Genomic DNA, 22,796 nt, shown 5'->3' with positions numbered 1-22,796 from the left:
AGTCCACTGCACCGTTCTCGAGTGAATTTGCCGACACTCAATAAATCAAGCAATCAAGCAATCAAGCAATCAAGCAATCAAGAACACTGCAATTTATAGTATAGATAAAATACAGAAAAACTTCCTCCTGGTTCAGAAACAGACCCACGATAACTTTTGGCAATATAGTATTAGAAATTTCACCGACAAACCTGCTGCCAAACTGTGCCATTAAACAACTTGGTCTTTGTTATAGAAACCTCTCTCTTTTGCGATATACTTCACCTATTTCTGGCAGCTGACCAATATTTCTTTGAAACTCGCAATGTTACAAAAAAACATTCTTTCCTATATATTGGCTGTCGTTGTCACTACCGAAGCTCTCTTTGGTGTTACCACAGTTATCCTGGGTGATATTGTTAATGGCATCGATAATGACACTAACAATGTAAACGCAGTTATATTTCTGTCACACGGCTCTCACTATTTATGTTTTATTCACGCGTGAATACTCAACATTTCCTACAAATCACTTGTTTTAAGAGACATTTAAATAAAACAACTGAATTATGTCGTTCCTGTACTTAAAGTTTCAAAACGGTGTGATGCTGTGCTTACAATCGACTGTTACACGCAGCAATAACATTTATAAGTAAATATTACATTAACATGTAGTTGAAGTTCTCTTATGAGACTCGGAAAAATAGTGAGGATTTTCACTTCTGAATAAGCTCAAAATGATTTTTCGAAATGCTCACTGAAGGACTTCTAGACTCAATTATGCTATAGGAGCACATAAATCTCACATTTTTTAGTACACTTAAACAGTTACGGTTTCAAAGAAGAGTATTAATACTGTTAGTGGAAAGCCTTCCATTTTTCAAAAGTAAAACATAGTATTGTAAAGACTCTATGCCAGTCAGGGATAAGCATCATTTCGAATTACACTTTAGTGGAAGGTGAAATAATTTATTCCGAATAAATTTCGTTTATTTCAGTTGTTTATGACAGCAATTCATTGCAAACTTTAGCATTATATAACTGTATCGAGGACCATAAAGAACAAATCAATGATATTACGTAGTAAGTTAAGACTTAATATTAAGCTACTCCGATGCTAAAGGTATCCAAGACACCGAACTAACGAAACTAAAGATAAAAATGTCATTAATTCTCCGATATGCAATCGGAGACAGTTCGCATAAATATTGGAGATAGCATACAGAGTTAAAATTGTTTCATTCACAAGAAGTTTAATGTGACGCATTCATTGATGTGCTTAAGAAATACAGGTACGATGCAAAACGTAATAGATATAAACGGATTACCATAGTTGATCAATAAGGCCATCTCTAAAGGAAGAAAGAAAGCTGTTCGAAATAAAATAAAAACATTCAACAAATGAGAATTTAATCTGAGCTGATTTAGAACAGTATGAGAAGTAATTCAATAGATATCTCACCAAGATTACTATTACAGATAAACATGAAATAAATATTGACACGATTCCAATAACAAATAACAACAACCATAATAATGATAATGATGATGATGATGATGATAATAATAATAATAATAATAATAATAATAATAATAATAATAATAATAATAATAATAATAATTATAATAATAATAACAGCTACAACATTTGTATTATGTCACAAAGCTTTGGAGGAAAGCATTTGGCTGATTACCTATGATGTCTCACCGATTCCAGATAATACGAACAACGATCAATTAGATGTAAAGTTTTCTTCCTTCTTCCTCGCAAACAGCCATTATCTTCGGTAAAACATGATTTCTTCACACATCCACCCCCAACTAACATGCAAAGTACACTTCGCCTTCCTCTCTGAGACACAAATCTGTTTTTCTATCTCAAGCTCATGTACGGATAGAGGAGGGCTGAATATGTAGCACCACCAGCCAGATTTGAACACCGCTTCTATTGTTCTAACCATTACAATAAAGCAACATTACGACCCTTGATCTCTCAAAATTAGTTGACTTAAGCTAAGTAGACCTGAGGATATATTAGTGTGGCCTTGAGCAGGGCTCTCAGTCTAAAATGTACCATCATATAATATTATGTGTATGTATATTATTATTTAACTTTATTTTTAGATTTTTTTGCCAATCTAAAAATAGCTGGCTTATATGTATTGTATACTCTTTTATTCTTTTACTTGTTTCAGTCATATGAGTGCGGCCATGCTGGGGCACCGCCTTAAAGGGTTTTAATCGAAGAAATCGATCACAAGACTTATTCTTTGTAAGCCTTGTACTTATTCTATCGGATATTTTTGCCGACTGCTAATGTTACGGACGTGAACATACCAACATCAGTCGTCAAACAAGGGAGTGGAGAAAACACAGATACTAAACCACAGTATATAAGTGTATATTTGTATCAGGGGTGGTTTTCTACTCATAGTTCACAGAAATGTAGGCAGAATGTTACGCTTGATATCTGCCTATATTTCTGGGGACTACAAGTATGTCACAATTTATACGTACATATATGAAGAGTACCTCTTTGTGTCAGATGATGGCCGTTTCACATTTAGCCTGGTTGTTCTGATATATGTGCATGGATATAACTTACCACGTGACATATGCATGGCCATAGAACAAAATACAATATGGCTCCAGAAATGAAATGATAGTGAAACATTTGTACGGCATTGAATTTAAGTAACAAAAACTTGTACAACATTTCTGCCATTCTTTCGGTCGCCATAGTAGAATCCAGTACATACATACATCACACATACATACAAACAAGAATGATGGAGCTTTGGATCGAGGTTAGAAACCAATTCTTTCTCTATTGGCAATAAATCTTGAAGCAAACTGAATAATGACATACATACATACAGACATATATACATACACACATACATGTATACATACATACATACATACATACATACTTACATACATACATACATACATACACACATGTCTGTATAAATGCGTGCGATTGCATCTATAGTTAAACGACAAGAATTTCTTTAAAGTTTGAAGAATGAAGGTAATAAATTTATGAAACCAAAATTCGAAAAAAGAATCCAATCTATCAATAATTAAATACAGTTCTTCAATTATGCATAACTTATGCTTCAGGTATTTCGCACAAATCGAATTATTTCGATGTTATGTTATACAATACGCCATGAAGACATTGATAAAAAATATCATATATCACATGAAAAAGAAACAATAATATTGAAGATATCAATGATAAGATATCACCGAATCGGAAGAGTCGTACTAGATAGTATCAATATGTCGATATTATAATGAAGAAACACCAGCTGAAGAAATGGTAAGTGAAAAGCTGTCCATTTGTTGGTATGTTTGTACCAGCAAATAAAACACTCGTGTCACGTGTTTATATGTTCTTTCTATCTCTACCCTTCACTATGCTCTCTCTTTCTTTCTCTCTTGTTCAGTCTCTCTCACTGTGTATACACACACCCGCACATACACACACACACACATATGTTTATATACATACGTATTTGTTAAGTAAAATATAAGTTAGAGGTTGTGCAATTATCTCAGGGATAGATGTATCCGTAGGGACTCCTGGTATATTACCTCAGTATGTATGGACCTCGTTAAAAGGTATAGGGTAATAGGTAATTTAAAGGTAAAACCGTGGTTTAATATAGATGGAGACGATATATAGAGCAATAATTAACAATGACAAATGGATCATTGGCGTTTTAAAGTCATTGCTTAATTTAATTAGGAGACTGTTTACAGCTGTTTCTGTTTATTAAAATGGGGTAAATTTAAATTTACCTCGTTACATTTAATAAACATCTTCAGAACGATTATATGGAAAAGAAAGGCAACATACACATACATACACACAAATATATATATATATATATATATATATATATATATATATATATATATATATATATATATATATATATATATATATATATATATATATATATATATATATATATATATATATATATATATATATATATATATATAGACAGAGAGAGACAGACAGACAGACAGACAGACATATTCACATAAATATACATGTATACAAACATACATATATAAGGATATATATATATGTGTGTGTGTGTGTGTGTGTGCGTGCGTGTGTGTGTGTGTGTAGGCGCAGCATGGGTGTGTGGTAAGAAGCTTGTTTCCCAACCACATGCTTTTGGGTTCAGTCCCACCGCATGTCACCTTGGCCGAGTGTCTTCTACTATAGCGTCGAGCCGACCAAAGCCTTGTGAGTGGATTTGGTAGGCGGAAACTGAAAGAAACCCGTTGTGTGTGTATGTGTGTGTGTGTGTGTGTGTGTGTGTGTGTCTGTGTTTGTCCGCCTCCACCATCGCTTGACAACCGATGTTGGTGTGTTTACGTTCCCGTAACATTACTGATTCGACAAAACAGACCGATAGAATAAGTACAAGGCTTACAAAGAATATGTCGTGTAGTGCATGCGCGCTGTAGCACCTTCCTTCGAGAACATCTTCGTCTCACGCAATGCTGAATAAAATTGGGGATTCATGTTGTGTAAAAACCCTGGCTGCCTATAATATCGCTGTTTCCGCTGTTTTAGCTACCAAATGCTAGCAGAAATGCGATACTCAATGTAAATTCCACAGGTTCAAGACAACGCGGTGCGTTGTGTCCTTGAGCAAGGCATTTTTGCCTCCCGTTGTTCCAGTTAACTCAGCAGTAATAAATACTACCCGGGTGTTTAGGTAACCCTCTCTATCTCCATCTGGCACATCCTGCATGTTCCACCGGTTCAAGGTTTGGAAAAGTTGAGAGGGTGTTTAGGTCTAATTGCGATTATACAGGCACCGAAAAGCAATTATGAATAGCGTTGGCACCAAGCTATCTTCAACCGCGGCTGTCGGCTTCTTGTATTCTATTTACTACTACCCTTACTTTATGGACCTTCGGAGGGATGAAAACCTAAATTCGTTTCAGAGAGGTTTGAACTCACAAAATATCGGATGACATTTTGTGCGACGCTCAACCGTCTTAGTAGTAGTAGTAGTAGTAGTAGTAGTAGTAGTAGTAGTAGTAGTAGTAGTAGTAGTAGTAGTAGTTGTTGTTGTTGTTGTTGTTGTTGTTGTAGGTTCTTTTATTTGCCACAGATGCATCAGATGAGAACAGCTCAAATTTGTGTGGAGGGGGAGGGGGGGAGGTACCTAAAATCGTTAAGAAAAAACTTAAGGGGTTGTTATTAGGGAGAAATGAGAAGAAAACGTATGCATAATATACAAAATATGTGAGTCCATGGATGATGTAATCCTCTTGATACATCAGATCCTCCAACTGGGGCCGATCAATGAGCCCCACAGATCCAAGACGACCCTGACTACCAAGACTTAGAACACTCACCCCACTGTTCTCCTCCGATTTATATGGTTTGGTGTAGTCCCATTCAGCCTCACCATTTTCGCCATTGACACCGATCTCTTGCTTTCGTATGTTTTCTTGTCAAATTGTTTTGTTTCGTTGTTTTATTGTTTCTAAACATTGTTGCTTTCGTCGAGATTAGAGGATTTTTAATGGTATGCATGTTTGGGAGTGAATTGAACAGTAAAGCTAATTAAGGGTTTATAATTTATTGTCAGAGTTTATTTGGTTCAGATGTGTGCATATAGATTGTGTCGGTTAAACTAATTAAAGATCTTTGTTTAATTCATTGCTGGTATATTTTAATCATGGTTCTGCAGTGTCGGTTTCTGTCTGTTTTGATTCTAGTAAAACGCTGCGTATATTTCCTGTGCATTTAATTATCTCCTCTTGATTTCTCCCTGTCCTTATCTAAATGCGCATGCTCACTTAATCCTCAGTTACATCACACGCAGTTACTAAAACGTTTCAGTGATTTTATCAGCTCAATATATGACGAAATAAATATTTCGACGAGAAAACCTTGGCGTGATGTGTGTCTATGTGTGTGCGCGCGATTGTGTGTGTGTGTGTGAGAGTGTGTGTGTGCGTGTGTGTGTGTGTGTGTGTGTGTGTGTGCGTGTGTGTGCGTGTGTGCGTGTGTGTGTGTGTATGTAGTTAAAGTATGTTCTATTCTTGTAAGCACTACATCACATTTCATAAATACGTAACCTGTAAAACTAAAACTCTATTTGATAATGTTACATATCTATTAGATCTTGTTAAGTACAATTGCCATTTTGCATTGTGGTACCCTGGGTTAGATTTTTGTTCCATCCCTAGTTACTAAAACGATCACATTTTCACCCTATAGGATAGTTATTTCATATCCCGTCTTCATATTTGGTATGAAACAAAAGGCGGTGAGCTGGTAGAAGCGTTAGCACACAGCGCAAAATGCTTAGTGGCATCTCGTCCGTTTTCACATTCTGAGTTCAAATTCCGTCGAAGTCGATTTCGCCTTTTGTCCTTTTGGTAGACGATAAAAGAAGTTCCAGCTAAACATTGAGGTCGATGACTCGACTTAGGCCCTTCCTCTTATATTGCTGTCCTTGTGCCAACATTTTTGAGACCAATATTTAGTATGAAACGTTGGGTTGTTTTGACGAGACACATACTTTAATTTGAAGTGAAAGACAATAGAATTTCATGTTGTTGTTGATAGATTTAAATTCGATGTTAGAGAAAAATAAATTCACTGACATCTTTGAAACCACCTTTGCAAAGTGAGATTACTTACTCCATTGGGTTGTGGAATACTGGTATAGTTGACAAGGCAGAATATTTTAATATTTTCTGGGAAAGAAAATATAAGAAGATTAAGCTGCATTTTTAGTTCTCACGTGAAGAACATGAAGAAGAAAATGATGAAAAATGTGAATTCGAAACGAGGTTCTTACATCTTGTTTTATTCTATATATTATAATCGAATTATTTAATAAAACTTGTTCTTGTGGTGTGAAGAATACAAAATCATGTTTATCATTATTTTGTAGCATATCTATAGACACATCTACACCATAGGTTTACGAAACAATACTGACATTTTTCTATTATTTTAGAGATCTAATCATTTTGTTTAACATTATGTCGTTTTTGTGACGATATCTATAAAATCTTTGAAACGTTGCGAAAAGAAAATAATTCACAATCAAAAGGAGAGAAAAAATAGAAGAGAAATGTTAGCAAGTTTTATTTCTGTTGTCGTTGTTGTTCTTGATGTTGTTGTTGTTGTTTGTATTTTTCAGTGTGAATATCGGAAACTGATTTCTTTGAAGTAATTTGTAGGACACTGCACATGTCAATTACTGTGGATAATGCGCACAATCATGCATGCATGCATAGACACATACATACATTCATATACGTATGTGTATATGTATACATATATATATATATATATATATATATATATATATATATATATATATATATATATATATATATATATATATATATATATATATATATATATATATATATATATATATATATATACATATATAGTATGTGTATTTGTATGTATACATATGTGTATGCATTCAAATATACACGCATACATTTCTATATACAAGCATACATACATGCATATATATATATATATATATATATGTATGTATGTATGTATGTATGTATGTATAGATAGGTAGATAGATAGATAGATAGATAGATAGATAGATAGATAGATAGATAGATATACATACATATATATAAATATATACGTATATGTGTGTGTGCGCACACAAATATACATACATACATACATACATACATACATACATACATACATACATACATACATACATAAAGCTCAACCACAAACAAGAAGTAAATTTAGTTTTTGCGCACATTGCATGCGTCTTAATTATGTTTACTAAATCAATTATGTGATTGCAGAAATAATTTTATTGTGAAGTTGTTTGGTTACACAAATTAAATTATATTTGTAATCAGGAAAGCAAAATCCACAAAGAGAAAGTTAGGAAGAAGTTTGATTTTTGTGGTAAAAGGTTATTACAATGACATTTTAACTAGTTTTCTCTCGTTCTCTAGTATTGGACCAATATGTTTAAAGTTTGCCTATATTCTGTTCGACAGCAAAGATATATTTTACGATGTGTATCTAATAAACAGCTTCTAATAGGTATTTCTTGTGAGAATATTAACAAATTAAACCAGTTGATAATCGCATAAGATATAATAGTGATACTTTAAAAATTTCGAGATTAGGATTAATAAAAACGAATAATGATTATTTTATGGTTAATGTTAAGATTAAAAGTTGTTTCATTATGAAACGGTTCTGATATTTTAACAAAATTTTATCAGATGTATTCGCATTAAATTCTGTATCTAAGCATTGCTGTTGTATTCTGATAAATGATTTTAAGGTAGCCAACTGGCAAAATCGTTAGCACTCAGCACAGGAGTGTTTATCGCCATTTCGTCAGTCCTTACATTGTGAGTTCAAATGCTACTGAGGTCGACTTTGCTTTTCATCTGTTTCTGAGTTGGTAACATAAGTACCCGGCTAAGCCCTAAAACTACTTACTTTGTGCCAAAAGTTGAATCCGTTATGATTAATAACTCTCTCTACTAAAAGCACAAGGCCAGTGATTTGTGGGGAGGCGTTAAGTCGATTATTTCGACCGCAGTGCATCAACTGGTACTTATTAGGGGTTACCCCGAAAGGATGAAAGCCAAAGTCGAAATCAATGGAATTTGAACTCAGAACGCAAAACCGGGAGAAATACCACCGCCTTGTGTTACGACTAATATCCATTACACTTTTAGTACCCCAGGCAAAATGCTTAGCAGCATTTCGTCCGGCTTTGATTTCTCAATGTGGCAGCCCCAGGAAAGGGAAGAATGTTACTGCTATTTAGCCCGAAGAAACACCGTTTCTAGTTGGCTACGCCACACAAACATTCTGTGTCCTTAAGTTTTCAAACAGTGGAGAGATTTTGTCTGGGGTGCTAAAAGTGTAATAGATATAAGCCGTAACACAAGACGGTAGTATTCCTTTCGGGATCAATAAAATAATTACCAGTTGATGCACTTAAGAAAATTTAAGGATACATTTCGCTTGGGTCGCGTAGCCAACTAGACAGGGTGTTTCTTGGGGCTAAATAGCAGCAGTATTCTTCCCTTTCCTGTGACTGTCACATTAAGTTGACAAGCCATCTCCTTATCGTGCTGCTACTGCATAACTCTCTCTGAGAGATTTAGAAATGCAATATTTCTAATTTAATTTCTCAGTTCAAATTCCGCCGATTTCGACTTTGCCTGTCATCTTATCGGGATTGCTAAAATGTGTACCAGTTGTGTGCTGGGGTTGTTGTAATCTACTTACCCCTTCCTCCGAAATTACGGGCCTTGTGCCAATATTCGAAATGAATAAGGTGTTACGCGGCAAGCAAGCAGAATCGTTGGCACGGCGGATACAATATTTAACAGCATTTTGTATACTTTTACGTTCTGAGTTCAAATTTTGCTGAGGTCGTCTTTGCCCTTCATCTTTTTGGGATCGATTAGATAAGTACCAGTTGAGCTCTGAGGTTGATGTAATCGGCTAGAGCCCCTACCCCAAAATTTCAGGCCTTGTGCTTATAGTAGAAAGGATTATTATTAATATCGTATCCTTACTCTATATACTGTTATAAAAGAGCCAACTGTCACCCCTGAACCAAGATGGGTTGGTTACATGTGCCATGCTTTCTTTAATGGTTTTAGATATGTATAAAGTCGTGAGTAGACATAGGTATCCTCTCGACCCTCCTACCCATTGTCCCAGCGATACATCCATGGGATGAAAGTTCCAAGGAGAAAGAGAGAGAGGGGAGAGAGAGTGAGAGAAAGAGATATCTGTACCAGCACTTGGTAGTGTAAACTGAAACAGCATGACAAAGTTTCTTGTTAAACGAGACAACACAACATCCTCTCTGAGAATTGAACCCAGGTTATTATGATTCTGAGCGGAATACCCTTGTGATAAGGCCACGCATCTTAAATATACTATCGTAAAGTTTGTGTAACGCTTGTTATTCCAACTTACGTGCTAGGATATAACAGCATTTACGTTATAAATATGATAGTAATTTTAAATAAACTTAGTACATGTGTTTACTAATGTACAGGAATAATTAAAAACTGTTAGAAGCGAGCATACACAGAATGACAAACACATAAAGAACGACCTGTTAGCAATTTCAGTTAATATTATTTAGAGATCGAATATAATATGATTCTAGTGGGTATTAGGTCGGTGTGTCTATACGTTGTTCACGGCAATGTGAGAGAAAAAACAAACAGAAAAGATGGTCAAGTGATATAACAAACAATAGATGCATTGTGGTTAGTTTAAGTTCTTACGCTTAACCGAGCAGACGGATGGAGTGAGATAGATAGATAGATAGATAGATAGATAGATAGATAGATAGATAGATAGATAGATAGATACATACATACATACATACATACATACATACATACATACATACATATATAGATAAAGCAGACAGACAGACACAACACACTGACACACAGATAGATTGATAGACAGACAGGCAGATATATAGATAGATATATAGATAGAGAGAGAGAGAGATTTTGATGAAAATGAAATTATATTAGAATCATTTAGTTAATCCTTATGTATACAGTATTTATCGACCGCAGTTCAGAATGACATGGTACTGTTAATATTTGTTACTCTGTTTTGTCGTCTAGATCGATAACTGATAATCGATCTAAAAGGAGGATAATTAGGAAATAAGCGTTGCTGTCAACACTTCAAAGTTACCAAACTTTTCCCAAATCACTCTCAATGTCTTTGCTTTAGTTCTGAGATTATCAGGGAAGTATTCTTATTGAATTTCCGATAGACCATTTCAAACAACCATTCTCTGTTAAAATTATTTATACAAAAGCGATTAGTATATTAATGGAGTAGCGAATGTTTGCTAACCTTTACTTCAATAATGGCGTTCTATGGGAAATATACGGAAGTGTTTTAAGCGCTTCGCAAACCGAAACATCTCTTGTTTTGAATTATGCTATTTCCACAATATATATTATATGTAGCGTTCGAATTCCAACAGACTAAATTATTCTCGAGACAGTAAACAGGAAAAAAAAAAAGGATATTCATTTATGATTCTTTGACATTCATATTAAAAAATGGTGCAGTTCTTTTAGTGAAATAAACTAGGAAGAACTGACAATTTGAATGACACAAGAACATGGAATCTGTTCCATGGGGGTGACTGGGGTCTAAAATAACAAGAAAACCATTTTAGTAATGATTCAGATAAAAAATCTTACAAAATTTATATAATTTTTTCAATTTTTTCTTTCCACTCAAAGAATAAATATAACTTCATGTATCTCAAATGAAACAAGAAATTTCGCAATAATATAAAATGACTGTACCCTTTTTATTTACAGACATATCATGGGTTAAATAGGATCATTTGCAGAATAAATATTTGGATGGTGCCAAAGAGCCATCCACTATTATTAATTATAAAATTATATTTGTGTTATTCAAAAGACTGGTTGCCTTATCTCTGGATTACTCAACAATGTTGCCTGAAAGCAATCTCAATTATATGTATTGAAATACGAAATTATTGTTTTGATGACGATAATTATTATGCATTTCAGTAAATGGACTCGAAAATATTTCCTACCATTTTAAACATAAGCTATTCAAAGGTCCTGGCTTTCTCTGCTTATCAAATACGCTTAATATTAGTATTATTCTTACACATAGAGTAGAAAAAAAGATAAGAAAGGTCCTTGTCATCAACGATGGACTGTAAGGTACGTGACTAAGAATCAAACATTCGTAAATACTTTTAATTTACCATGTTTCGAAATAATCTCCTTAATGTATGTTTAGATAAACATGCACTTATTGCCAGTTTGTGGAAATATAACGAACTTAGCAGCGTTCTTCGGCTAATAATATACTTCGGCGACGAAGGAATATGGCCGCGGTTCTTTTAGTTACGATCTACAATTGAAATAGCATATGGAGAGTCATGTGCGATGGGAATTAAGCTTAGTGATGCGGTATTAAATGAAGAGGATAAGAGGAAGAGCAGGGAATACGGTGGCAGAGAGAAAAAAAGAGAGAGGGAATGCGACATAGACAAATAGAGCTTGTACATACATACATATACATTTGTATATATATATATATATATACATACACACACACACACACACACATATATATATATATATATATATATATATATATATATATATATATATATATATATATATATATATATATATATACATGCATATATATGTGTATGTAAGCATATATATATATAAATGCGTGTGTATATATAGGCTCTATCTGCTTGTCTCTTTCCCTCTCTTTACATATGTATATATATATAACGTGCGTGTGTGTGTGCACATGTGTGTGTGTGTGTGTGTGCACGTGTGTGTGTGTGTGTGTGTGTGTGTGTGATGAGGGAGAGCGAGAAAAGCCAGAGAGAAGCATTTGGTGTGTTTTTCAACGGCAGATTATGTAAATATCTTTATTGAACAAAAACTTTGCACTCGCTAAAAGTAGCCGAAGAAATGCGGTCAAGTGCTACGTTGCAAGTTAAAAGGATTTGATTTATTTGGTGGGAGAAACTCATTGTTGGACCGTTAGAGCTTTGATCCAGATGCCATGCGGCATGTACATCGGCTCTTTTTGTTTTAAGTTCAAATCCTGTTGTTATCGATATAATCAACAGTGCTTTTTTCCCTAAGTCTCTAATCCTCTGCTGATTCTACAACTGCACCACATTTTAAAAGTTAAATACGCCAAACTGGCAGAATAGTTGCCGCATCGGACAAAATGCTTAGAGGCATTTTTGTTCTGGTTGCTAACATTCTGCGTTCAAATACTGACGTTGCCTCTCGGGGTCGAGATAATAAGTGCCACTCTACTACTGGTGTAATGGCAATCGAGTTCGTCTGCTGATTTTGTGTCGAAATTAGAAAGAAATTATTCAAACAGAAGAAAAGAGAAAAGTAGATGTGAGGGAAAGGGAAAACAAAGAAATCGAAATATATACTGAAAAAATTCAGTAGTAGTAGTAGTAGCAGCAGCTGTAGGAGTAGTAGTAGTAGTAGTAGTAGCTGTTGTTGTTGTTGTTATTGTTGCTCTTGTTGCCTAGTTTTGCTTTTTTGTCGTGGGATTTCAAGTTCCTCCGATGTCAAACCCTCCTCTGTCATTATTTTTTCAGGAAACGAAGAAATTAAGACTGTTTTTCTCGCGCGCACGCGCTTTCTTCTTCTTTTACTCTCTCTTCATTCTTCTCTCTCTGTCTTCATCTCTCTCTCTCTCTCTCTCTCTCTCTCTCTCTCTCTCTCTCTCTCTCTCTCTAGTCTTGTCTCTCTCTCTCTCTCTCTCTCTCTCTCTCTCTCTCTCTCTCCCATTCTACCCCAAAAGATATAAATGAACTTGTAGCGCAGAAGAAGAAGAAGAAGAAGAAGAAGAGGAGGAGGAGGAGGAGGAGGAGGAGGAGGAAGATGAGGAGAAGAAGAAGAAGAAGAAGAAGAAGAAGAAGAAGAAGAAGAAGAAGAAGAAGAAGAAGAAGAAGAAGAGCAGCTGCGTATGTGAGTAATGTATGCCTATCTCTTTCAATTCAACTGTGGACAATATTCTTATTTGGATCACCATAATAACTTATTGAAACAATATGGAGAATAATATGAAATTTGGTGGCATAGAAACCCGAATTAAATATATTGGAATATGATTGCCATTTGTCTCAATATGAATGTATAAAATGTATTGTTACTATCGTTAATTAGTTTCATGTTTTATTTGAGGGTCTGTTCTTCTTCTTCATGTTGTTGACGGCCATCATCGTCGTGTTGAATTAATGTTGTTGTGACTGATGTTGCGCATCGAGGTGTCCAGTTGTGGTTTGTTAAATTCAGAGATAGAATTCTGTAGAGTTCAGCTCTACCAATTATTCTTCTGGGATGAGGCGACTACTTAGCAGAACCTTTAGCAAGCTTGAAAATATAAAGGCTTAGCAGTATTTCTTCTAGGTCTACGTTTCGAGTTCAAATACCACTGGAGTCGGCTTTGCCTGTCATCCGTTTGGTGTTGATAAAATATATACCAGGGGATCACTGAGGTCGATGTTATTGATTTCCTCTAAGATTGCTAGCCATTCCTCTAAGATTTCCTGTCTTGTGCTAAAATTAGAAAGAATTACTCTCTGGGGTCAGAGAAACGCAGAAAACCCCTATGTAGCATAGCTAAGATTTGGGGTAGGCGGTCCTCCCCGGATGTGGCTTTATGGGAACGGCGCTTTTTAGTCTGGTGTGTAAGCCTGTAATGGGGGCTGAAGAGGTGAGTGACGGGAAATTCATAGACTGACCCCAGCGGTACACGCTCTAGTGATACCATAAACCCGCCTATAAAATATGTGGGGGTTTGCCTATGATTGCAAAAACTAATATTTATCGTATCGATAATCATTATAATTACGCTGTCGTTAATTATCTGTTTTTATGATAAGCAATATTTTTCGATATCTTTTGATTATATCGATCCACATAAATGGCTGATAAGTATTTTATCGAACTGATTGTTTATATGACAAAAATTATTGAATCGTATCGATCACTTTTAAGTTGTACAATCATTGAGAATCCCATAATGCATTCTTGTACAATATTTTATTTCCTTTTAATGCGAGATCTAAAAACAACTCTATTTAATAGCTTCAAATAATATTTTATAAATGTAACTTAAAATACAACACAATTTATTTGCCGTATGCAAGGCTGCGTTCATACGACGTTTTCTTTGCAATCTCGTGATTACGGACTTTGAACAAGTACATGTCTTTTACTATGACTCTGAACCGACCAAAGCTTTTTATGAATGAATTTGGTAGATATAATCTGTGTGGAATCCCGTGTCATATATATATATATATATATATAATAAAGGTGGCTAGACATAATAAAAAACACCCACAAAAATTCACCTGTTAGTGACTGAGGGTACATGGTAGCACTTACATTACTAGAAATAAGAGTCAAAGACTCTTATAGCTACAGAGACCCTTATAACCATAACACAATTTTAACAGGAGAGTTAACCGCCATATACCAAGCAAGGGTACTAAATTAGCAAGCCAATTTTGCATGAAATTAAAGCTCATCAGTGATACTACTCCATCGCTCATAGTTAAGTCAAATCCAGCCTGTCAGTATATAGATTGTAGCATAAGAATCAATATATATAATGTAGTTAGGGTACATCTTAAATGCTTTTTCTTGAAGCACATCTGCTTCTTCCATTATTGCGACCCAATATGTAGTCTGATTTCCTGCTTTGTGTTAGTGCAAAATACATTTTAAAATTGAAAATTATGGAAGTATTATAACAAAGCAAGAAGTTGGAAAATTTGGGGGTTATTATTCACCATTACACATGTTTCATTTGCTAATAGAAATTACAAAGTTTTTCAAGTTAGATAAACATGTAAGGAATTTCCTATAAGAAATTATTGAGACAGAGAAATTAAATACTACAAATTTTACATCTGGATGAAGCGATGGCTCTGGTGAAGGATCGACAATCAAATATGAGATTACAGAGACGAAAAGAGAGAAACGTATACACATGGCGAATAAATAATACCAAAAACTTTTCTAGATTCCTGTTTTGTTTTATATATATATTTATATATATATTCTCCGAATTTTTTTTCTCCGTGTTTTTCTCCTTGTCTCCGTATTCTTTCTGTTGAAGAGCGTAGCTCGAAACGTCAAAGACTTTCCGTATTCCCGAGCGTCATACTAATATATCCTTTTGTTATTTACACCACCTGTCCTCGTCTGTTGTTATTATTTGTATATTCTCCCATATATATATATATATATATATATATATATATATATATATATATATATATATATATATATAATATATATGTATGTATAGATGTTAGGGAGAATTTCAGATAGGTTCAACAATTTAATTATATGTATATTCTGCTATAGATCAATGCATATCAGTCTTTAAAATATACCAATGTATCGGTCTTTAAAATATTGAAAAATATTAAAAATTCAGTTCTATATTTAAGAGATGAGGAATTATGTACATTATTTACATTATTTACATTTGACGGATATTTGTCCTCATATTTGTTTGTATTATGGAAGGATAGGAAAATATTAGATTTATAATCTATTAGATCTATAATCTATTAGATTATTAGATAATCTATTAGATTTATAAGCTATTAGATTATTAGATAATCTATTAGATTTATAAGCCCTAAAATTCACTCTATAATTGCCCACGGGCATATGGCGTAGTGGTTAACAGCGCGGGCTACTAACCCCAAGATTCCGAGTTAATAATAATAATAACATCGAAAAATACCTTAGGAATGAGAACCCAGGTTCGAAATTTCCCCAAGGGTATATCAGCTGAAACGTTGTGCTAACAACAAACAAGATAAGGACAAATATCCGTCAAATGTAAATAACGTATATTAAAAATTCATGAATACACAAATATATAAAAATCGAATATACATATATATATGGAGAAGGGCTTCCATATCTGCACCCCTAAAAGGTATCGGGATACGTTAAATTGATTGGTACTTCCTATATTAAGTGCTCCAGGGAGCCAATTGTATATATAGTAAAGTTTCTTTGTTTATTGTATAGGCAGGAGTCAGAAGTGCTCAGATAAAAGACTAGGAACCAATACGCCAATGAAACCGGGAAACCTACCCCTATGAGCCAGGCATCGCTTGGGAAGGAACAAACAACAATATCTTATATATATATATATAGCCCAAGTGGTTTTATTTGTTTATGTCCACGCGGATTCCTCTTATAGCCACTCTTTAACCCGCGGACTTAGTCTTCGGTTAACATTTCGGAGTGTAAGTTCAAACCATGTGAACGCTACAAAGAGTCTCTGGATTTCATCTGTTGACTAGACAGACAGACAGACAGACAGGCAGACAGACAGACAGACAGATAGACAGACAGATAGATAGATAGATAGATAGATAGATAGATAGATAGATAGATAGATAGATAGATAGATAGATAGATATATCTCACACATGCGCCTGTGTATTTCCTTCCACACCGACTGACAAGCAATGTTGGTTTGTTTCCGCCACTGTAACTTCATGGTTGGGAAAAGGGACAGATATACTAATTATCATTTAACAATTTTATTAAAAAAAGGCATTGACGCCGCTTTGTTCGACTCACCCTGCTGTGTAACAATTAACAATAACTGTTAGAACATATAATAGAAACACATCCCATATTATGTAAATGCTCAATGTCGGACCACGCAATTAAAACCTTTTAGCTGTTTGTTGCAGTGTTTTACTGTAGATGCAGCGCTCTTGTACGTCATATGCTTTTTTCATATATTCCTTGGACTTAGGTTGGTTATTCGGTTTCCATGGCATCGAGATCCCGTCGCCCTTCAGAATACGATGCTGATCTGTTGCAGGGTCCAAGGACAGTTATTTTGAGGGAAGCAGGAACAAGTCAAAGTTGATTACATCGACCCCAGCCTTTCACTGATACTTTGCTTTGTCCACTCCGTAAAGACAAAGTTGATTTCGGCAGGACTTGAACTCAGAATATAAAGAGCCGGAAAAAACGTCAGTAAGCATTTTTTCCGTCGCACTGACGATTCTTCCAGCTCGCTGCCATATGATCACTTAATCTCACTAATTATGAATTGTTACCACAGCTCCGCACTAAAAGGGAACAGTACCTACGCGTCTACGATATCTATTTACAACTAGTTTAACATACTGTTAGCTGAAAGAATCGCGTGGGTTTATTATTAAAAGCTATTCCAACACAGAATCATAGGAAACTGCTTCCTACAGCGATAACATATGCTGTTATCTATTCCCAGCTCGTCCAGCTGGATCTTTGGTGGTACTGGTGTGTGTTTGCTAGAGAGAGAGAGAGAGAGAGAGAGAGAGAGAGAGAGAGAGAGAGAGAGAGAGAGAGAGAGAGAGAGAGAGAGAGAGAGAGAGAGAGAGAGGGTGTGTGTGTGTGTGTGTGTGTGTGTTTGATTCCGGACTACGTTGCTCGGTTCCACGATTGGGAAACCGGTTCTGAATAACCTGAGCCACCTGCTAGCCTTATGATATCTGGAATAAAACAGATAATAGTGTGACCGTATAGGTATGGCAATTATATAGCCATGTCTTATCTCTCTTTCTGGAAGATATTGTATTTTTAGTTATCTTTTTATTATGAAGCATATTAAAACTATCTCTTCATCTTATTATTAATTTATTGTCATCGGTGAGTTTATCTCTATATTCAAACATCATTATAGGTTGAGTATTAAAGATATATGTTCTGTAATATCCAATTTATATTTGCTTCTGTAGAACATTCAATGTATTCTTAATACTTTAATTACTTTTCGTTGTGTTTTCTTTTTTCCCCCCATTTCAAAAGTTTACATTACAGTCTTATTATTTATTCATATACCATTCCACACGATAATTGATTTTCTATAAGCATTGAACGAAAACCATTTTATCTTGATTCTAGCAATCTAGTTTAATATTCAACAACTTTTCAAACAAATAGCAAGAGAAATCAATGGTAAAAGCAAATGGCATATATTAGTCGCTTAATATATTCCGTTCAAATTGATTCATCGCTAAGACCCGGCTGCGAAAATATTTTTAAGGTTGGCGCCATTATGTTTGCATCTCCTATTCCTCTATTGTTTTCATTAAAATACATTTGCTGGCACGATATAACTATCATTTTAGTTTAGGTTCAATATTTATTTTGAATCAATAAATATTGCAGCTGGTGTTTAATTATTCCCAGATACTCATGCACATCTTTAAAAAAATAAATTCATTAAGCCATAATCATTGTAAATATTATCATGTCTTCAAATGAATACTAAATGATGTGACCTTCGGGAGATACAGGTTAAAGCAGGTGAATGTTACGTAATTCACACGTGTGTCAGTAACGACAGGAATAATTTAACATTAATCTTCAACCAGTTAAGTTGTTAATAACCATTGGATAACTTTGCTACTATTGTGAAGATTAATTAAAATGCATTCATGCTGATAATTCTGAGTCATTAGCCACGAGTCAAATTTATCGTTAATGAAAACATTCCTGTATTTTTCTGTAAAACATCTTATAGTTTCAGACGTTCTGTGGGTCGGGGCTTTGCATTAAAGTACACTTTGCATATAAACAACAGTATATTGTATTCTCTAGTTATATCTAACCGCACAAAATATCGGTTGTAAGTCGGATCCAACGCGTAACTACATTCGTTCTTAACTTCTGAGTTCAAATCCTGCCGAGACCCACCTTGCCTTTTTTCCCTTTTCGACTAGATAAAGCACCAGTAATTCTCACTATCTCTTTTCCCTCACAATGTATATATTTATGTGTGAGTGTGTGTGTGTGTGTGTGTGTGTGTGTGTGTGTGCGTGTGTGCGTGCGTGTGTGTGTGTAAAGGCATAGGCGTGGCTGTGTGGTAAGAAGCTTGCTTCGTAACAACATGGATCCGGACTCAGTTCCACTGCGTGGCAACTTAGACATGTGTCTTCTACTATTGCCTCGAGCCGATCAAAGTCTTGTGAGTGGAGTTGGTAGACGAAAACTGAAAGAAGCCCGTCGTTTATATATATATATATATATATATACGCATTTGTTTTATAGGCGATATATTTTTATATTCTTTTTTCGACGGTACTCTTTTATTCTTTTACTTGTTTCAGTCATTTGACTGCAGCCATGCAGAACTCATTCTTTGTAAGCCTAGGACTTATTCCATCGGTCACTTTTTGCCGAGTCACTAAGCTACAGGGACGTAAACACACCAACATCTGTCGTATATATATACATATATACGACAGGCTTCTTTCAGTTTCAGTCTACCAAATCAACTCGCAAGGCTTTGGTCGGGCCGAGGCTATAGAAGAAGACATTTGTCTAAGGTGCCACGCAATGGAACTGAACCTGGAACCATGTGGTTGGGAAGCAAGCTTCTTACCACAGAGCCACACCTGCACCTATATGTATATATGTATATATATATATATATATATATATATATATATATATATATATATATATATATATATATATATATATATATATATATATATATATATATATATATATATATATATATATATATATATATATATATATATATATATATATATATATATATATATATATATATATATATATATATATATATATATATATATATATATATATATATATATATATATATATATATATATATATATTATTTTGTTTAAAAGAGTTCCAACACTGTCTGTTTTTTATGTTTTATTTATATTCCTGCAGAACTAATGTGGGGTATAGAATATGGAATATACAATATATAATATATAATATACAATATACAATATAAAATAAAATAAGATAAAAATGGATGGCACCATGAAAGAAAGTATTGAATGTAGATGAAATATTGAGTGTTCAATATAAAGGATCAAATATATAAATATATAAATATAAATATATAAAGGCGACTCGAGTTTCAGGGCTATTTCCCTTCGTCATGGCCGGTATGACAGACTTTAACAGACTAGTCTGTCATACCGGCCATGACGAAGGGAAATAGCCCTGAAACTCGAGTCGCCTTTATATATTTATATTTATATATTTATATATTTGATCCTTTATATTGAACACTCAATATTTCATCTACATTCAATACTTTCTTTCATGGTGCCATCCATTTTTATTTTATTTTATTTTATATTGTATATTGTATATTATATATTATATATTGTATATTCCATATTCTATACCCCACATTAGTTCTGCAGGAATATAAATAAAACATAAAAAACAGACAGTGTTGGAACTCTTTTAAACAAAATAATATATTCCTCTGTACACAATCATACAAAAAACCCACCTTTTTTGTATTTATTTTTACTCGCATATATATATATATATATATATATATATATATATATATATATATATATATATATATATATATATATATATATATATATAAAGCTACAGTTAATCAAAGGGCATACTAAGTAATGTCTACCTGCTGGAAATAACAATCAAAACTCTTATTTAAATCACCAAAATACACTGATAATTACAGTCGGTTGATTTCTGTAGTTATTATCAGTGTATTTTGGCAATTTAAATTAGAGTATTGATTGTTATTTCCAGCAGGTAGACATACTTAGTATGTCCTTTGATTACTTTAAATCCTTCAGTTATTTAATTCTTTTTGCGAGACCTGCAATCGCCTATATTTTCAATTCTGTTACTATCATTTTTAAATGGTTACACTAGATAATAACAGAGTCAATGATATCTTCGCAAATTATCTTCTGGTGAATTATTTTTCTCGTAAGTCATTTGCTCCATATGTATATATATATATATATATAAATATATGTTATATATATACATATATATATACTTATATATATATATATATATATATATATATATATATATATATATATATATATATATATATATATATATATATATATATATATATATATATATATATATATAAGTATATATATATGTATATATATATAACATATATATATATATACTAGCTGACGTACCCAGTAATTCCTGAGAAAGCGGGGCTTATCCCTTAGTTCCGTTCTCATAATTGTTTCGCTAATCCAATAACAACAATACAAAGTATTTAGCCCTTAAAACGGTTTTTGTGCATTTACAGAGAATACCTAACTGTCGTACAAAGGATCTTTCTTTTTAGGAATTATTTTCAGGAATTCCCAATAAGTTATGAATACCCAAATTGTGAAGTCAGTTATGTAATAACATGAAAAGTGCATTAATGCGTTCCCAGAGTATATAGAACATAAGAAGAAATACTAATAAGTTATGTATACTAAAATCATGAAGCATGTTACGTAATAACAGGCTAATCAAGTATGAGAAAATAACAATTCAAAGTAAATAACTCTGAAAAGGGATTTTGTGCGTTCCCAGAGAATATTACCCTCAGAGCTGCTAATGTTAATATATTCGCGAATAACTCACTAACCAAAATAAGTAGATATATTGTTTAGGAAAATACTATTTACTTGTTAAGGTCTGTACTGGATAAATTGCGAAAATAAGTCTAACAGTTTAAATACTAAGAAATTAGCAAACTCAATTTGACTGATACCAAATAATTTAGGGAAATGAATGGGTTATTTCCCTTGACTATATATAAGTATCCCTTCTAGGGGCCTTATTATCGATTTTTTTTCAACAACCTATGTATGCGATGAGGTGTCCAGACATGAGTTCTAATCAAGTGTCAAGTTTCATCAAAATTGATAAAGCGATGTAGGGAGAGTTAGCTAACAACTACACAAACACACCTACAGACAGAATTTCCTACATATGTAGTAGATGTATATATATATATATATATATATATATCATATTATATTATATTATATTATATTATATTATATTATATATATATATATATATATATATATATATATATATATATATATATATATATATATATATATATATATAATACACAATGAGACAAGAACGCCAAACATCCGGACAATTAGGTGATACGAAAATGGGACAACAATACATCCAGATAAACGATACAAAGAAAGCAAGGATGGGTCATTCGGAGTTTTCTTTCCTCAGTCGAGTTCCAGATTATCTTCGCAATTTCGGATGATTATACTCGAGATTGCTCCAATCTGGCCAACCCCAAGGAAAAACTAAGCTAAGAGCATTAGATTCCTTGGAAGAAAGCAGTG

This window comes from Octopus bimaculoides, chromosome 22 (genome assembly GCF_046866305.1).
Source record: "Octopus bimaculoides isolate indiv1 chromosome 22, ASM4686630v1, whole genome shotgun sequence".
Taxonomy (NCBI): Eukaryota; Metazoa; Mollusca; class Cephalopoda; order Octopoda; family Octopodidae; genus Octopus; species Octopus bimaculoides.
The sequence above is the reverse complement of the archived record's forward strand: the minus strand, read 5'-3'. Positions refer to the sequence as shown.